The following is a 4,429-nucleotide window of genomic DNA, read 5'->3' on the forward strand; positions in this document are numbered from 1 at the left end:
AGTCTGACTTTGGGCACAGCCTTTGATTGTCCTGTTCTCTTTGACCCCAACTGATTTACTGTTCATTTTGATTTTAAGTGAATATTGAAAATCATTCGCATTTCCTGGAGTACTGGGTAAGAAAGGTTACGTGGCTGGATAGGAATTGAGCTCAGGAAGCCGACTCAGGATCCAGACTCCCACCAGGGCTCACCCACAGAGTGAATAATCTTATGTATCAATACAATAATTTCCTTACAACTTGCAAAGGGGTTTTCCCATGTACAGCGTGACTGATTCTGTCGGTGAATCTCTTTCCTCTTTGCCTGAAAAGGTTGATTCATTTGTTTATTTCTCAACCAGGATTTTCTTGAGCACGGAAGTGCTTCAGGTGTCAGGGTGAAGAAGACAGGCTTGGTTCCCGATTTTGGTGGAGCTAGTGCTCTAGTAGAGGAGACAGAGTGAACAAAGAAGTGCAGGAAACATGAATTTGTTGTAAAGGGTATGTATGCTACAAAGAAGAAGCATAGGCTGCTGGGAGAGGGGCCAGCCTGGAGTCAGCCAATGTCCTCACCTGAACCTTAGCCACAGCTTTCCTCCAAGTTCACCCTGATGCTGAATTCCCTTCTCTTCCTGCTGTAAATGGATGCAAATCAGGGCCCCCCAGGAGCGCAAGAGTCAGTGTTTTCAAGGCTGCATGTCCCCAGGTGAGGTAACCAGAGTCAGTCTTCCCGGACTCTCCTCCCTACTCATTTACACTGCTGGGATGAATGCCTTGGCAAGGCATTAACTATTTTGCATGATGAAATTCACATTGCAAATTTCTTCTGTGACCTGATGATTAACAACCTCTGAAAACAAGAAAGCAGTTCTGGATACTGCACCCTCCTCCTCCTCTTCAGTGTTTACTGAGCACCTACTAGATATAGGGCTGTGCATTCAGTGCCAAGGATCCAAAACGACACTAGAGACAAAAGGGGGAATATGCTAAAAGCTGAGGGGTGGTACAGAATCATGGCCCTCAGAGTTTGTGATTTTATCAACAGCTGAAAAAGAGAGCTCTCTTAGTTAAAAGGTTAAAAGAGGTCTAATATAACAGTGTCTTAAATAAGATTTAAAAAAAAAAAAAAGTTTATCTCTACCAGGAAAGGTAGGTGCTGGAGGTAGGTGCTCCTGGGTTGATAAGGATGCTCTGCTCCAAGAAGGGCTCAGGGACCCAGAGACTCCTTCTCCCTTATTTCTTTGCTATGTTTGACCTCTATTCTTAAGGTCATGGTCCTCTCAAGGTCCAAAATGGTTGCCCCAGTTCCAGTCATCACTTCCAGTAGGAAGGAGGAAAAGATAAGAGAGGCAGAGGGTAGGGAGTGGGTCATTTACAAAGAAGGCTCCCAGGTTAAGACTCACGCACTTTACAAGTTATTGGACGGAACTTAGTCACATGGCCCTTACAGTGGCAAGGAAGGTGGATATGCAGTTCTTATTTTGGGGAGCCGTGTGCCCAGCTAATAACTGGAAATTCTGTTACTGGCAGCCTTTGCCATCAAGCCTGACTTAGGGTGTCAACATCTAATTTTGCCAGTAAATATGAAATGCGCTGACAATTCTTCTTCCGCAATATATCACAAATCCACCCTCACTGCCAGTCTTTCATAATTTCTCACCTTGCATTAATGCAACAGCCTCTCTCTGTTGCCAGGGTGATCAGTCCAAGATGTAAATTTAATCATATCAGCCCTCTGCTTAAAATGTCTTGGTGGATCCCTATTGCCTTGAAAGAAAATGTAAACTCTTTAATAAGACCGAAAGTCCTGTTGACACACCGTTGTCTTCTGTAGCCGGATCTCTCACGACTTTCGCACATGCACCCAACAGTGCGGGCATACTAGATGGCAGGCAGTGGCCAGGATGTTCCCTTGCTACCTCCTCTGCTTGGAATAGTTTCTCCTCCAACCTTGGCATCTGGCCAATTTCTACAGAACTTGGCTGAGGTTAATCCTCATTGGGAAACAAACCTTTGCCGAATCTGTGTCCCACGCCTCTGACATCTCCTTCTCCCTCCTCCCCCACCCCTTACCTCCACGCACAAAGCCAGACCTATTCAAAGAACTGGATGCTGTTGCCTGGGTAACAGTGAGTACCAGCCAATTGTTGAAGCACCAGCCACATTTGCAGCGGGGCTTCTGGTCGTGGATTTCTGGTTGGCCCTGTTGGCCACACCCTTTCTTGAAGGACTCTCCCTCTCCTTGGTCATGCCTCTCCCCTGGCCCTCTGTTTCTTCTTATTCTGCTCACCCTGAAATGTTGATGTCTCTAGAGATAGGGTTTTGGTCTTCTCTTCTTATTCCACAGACATTCCCCAAGATTCTTCATTCCCCTTTATGACTTCACGTGCCACCCATTGAGTTCTAAATCTCGATTTCCAGATTAGATTTCTCTTCGGAGCTTTGGTCGTGAATGTCAAACTATCTACTGAAGACATGGATTAGGGAGGGGCATTTCCCAAAAAGGAAGTGATGCAGCTTCACCCTCCCACCCCAACCCTACCCCCACCCCAAAGTATCGTTGCCTACTGCAGGCCAGGAGTCTGGAAAATGACCCTCTGCCTTTGCTTGCTCCTTGGTGCAGGGTGTGCACCCCATCTAGAAAGGGCCACCAGCCAAAATTTTCCCTCTCAGCACATCTAGTCTCAGGGCTTCATGTAATTTCCCTCAAGAGCTCTCTTGGAGACAGAAAACTTCCTCCTCCTTTTCCCCCCCGAGGGAAATGTGAAGCAACAGAATACTCAGGACAGAAGAGCTGTCAGCAAGTCAGGGACAGCTCCGGGTAAAGGCATCCAGATGTCCCCCCGGGCTGCCACCTCCAGCAGGGCTCCTGCCACAGGAGAGCATTGGGTTTCAGGCTTTGATGGAGGTCCTGCTGAGTGAAGGAGAGGCAAGGCTGAGCTTTCTGCAGCCCGTGATCTTCCCAGAAGAAAGAAGGGAGAAAGGGGAGACTTACATGCTGCTTTCCCCACACAGCCGCTGCCCTCTGGGTACTCCTTTAAATATGTAATTTGTAATTCAGGTCATTTTCCTGCTCATCATCTACCTCCAGCTTCCTGTACCTGGTCAGAATCCTTCCTCAAGCCTGCACGGTCCTCCTTCCTCCACCATGGTGTTCTGCCACAGTTGTCTGCCTTGCTTCCACTCCTTGAACACAGCAAGCTCTTGCTAGATGTAGACCTGCCCATTTGCAGTTTCCTCTTCCTGGAAGGCCCTCCCTGTGGCTCCTTCTATGGCTTGCTCCTGTTAGCCATGGATCTCCGCTCCAGGCTCTTCTCCTAAGAGCAGCCTTCCCTGATGGCCTGGTCAACAGTGACTCTCCCACTCCTGGCCCCTAGCCACTCCCTGTCACATCTCCTCAGTTATGTCCCTGGTAGGACTTTCATGCTCCGAAGTCATCCTGTTTATTTGCTTGTTTATTGTTTCTAAGCGTATAACCTCCTTCCCCACCTTGCTCACTTTTGTAGGGACTACAAGGCTGCCTGGCGCCCGTATAGTGGGTGCCCTCCAAATATGTGATAAGTGAGTGGAAATAGGAAAGAAGGAGAACTATCACCAAACTCCACCAGACACTGGTATTCCATGGATTGTTGTTTGGTTTATCGAGGCCTTTTACTGACTTGGGTAAATATAATATGGCCACAGGTTGGCATGTTCCGTAATAGATAGGCCATAAATGCAAGTATTTACATCAACTCTTGGAACCCACACCGCATCCCACATACACCACATGCTCCGGGAATGAAAACTCAGCTCTTCTTGAGTCTCCGTATCTCACTTGCCTGAATCAGCTTCAAGGCAAACCTGCTGTGATGATTTGGGGCTGATACGGGTTATATGGAAATTATCTCTAGGGGTGTAGAACTGTTGATGAATGCATCTGTGTCCTTTGTGTAAGGCTCGTGTTCCTGCTGGGTATGCGGGTGTTCAATGGACATTTCTGAAACACTGCTGAGAAACCCAGGTTTGACCAAAGTTTACCTCCAGAGAGGTTACCTTTCCTTCTTTCTTTCTGGCAGCTTCCTCTTTGTGATCGCAGAAGATCTCCCAGGCTGTATGGGCAAGAAGCACTGGCTAGCTCACTGGCGCTGAGGGAAACTGGCCCCCATCATCATCAAGACTTTATGGTGCATGTTGTAAAATTTAAAAACTCTCAGGGAAGTTTAAAATATATATAGATATAGATATAGATATAGATATAGATATAGATATAGATATAGATATAGATATTTCTTTTAAAAATATATCTGATTCCCCCCCTTCATTTTTCCCTTCCTACTATCTTCTCTCTCTTTTTTTTAAACATATAATGTATTATTTGTTTCAGAGGTACAGGGGGATGGGTTAGCCTGGTGATGGGTGTTAAAGAGGGCACGTATTGAATGGAGCACTAGGTGTTATATGCAAACA

The 4,429-nt window shown here is 46.7% G+C and overlaps 1 long non-coding RNA gene across 3 annotated transcripts; it reads right to left on the minus strand.

Annotated features, from left to right (window-relative positions):
- Positions 1 to 293: 293 nt before the first annotated feature.
- Positions 294 to 2,329, minus strand: LOC112831194 (uncharacterized). 3 transcript variants are annotated; one of them, XR_003210089.1, is made up of 4 exons: positions 2,271 to 2,329; positions 1,641 to 1,747; positions 554 to 943; positions 294 to 423 (listed from the first exon to the last, which is right to left on the minus strand). It is a non-coding gene; the product is annotated as an uncharacterized lncRNA (long non-coding RNA). The 3 variants fall into 3 exon arrangements; XR_012380797.1 differs by having other exon boundaries at positions 294 to 943; XR_012380798.1 differs by having other exon boundaries at positions 294 to 943; positions 1,641 to 1,740; positions 2,271 to 2,311.
- Between the last annotated feature and the right edge of the window lie 2,100 nt (positions 2,330 to 4,429).

This window comes from Callorhinus ursinus, unplaced genomic scaffold, assembly GCF_003265705.2.
Source record: "Callorhinus ursinus isolate GAN/ISIS: 27379988/994484 unplaced genomic scaffold, GSC_fseal_2.0 scaffold14, whole genome shotgun sequence".
NCBI classification, from domain to species: Eukaryota; Metazoa; Chordata; class Mammalia; order Carnivora; family Otariidae; genus Callorhinus; species Callorhinus ursinus.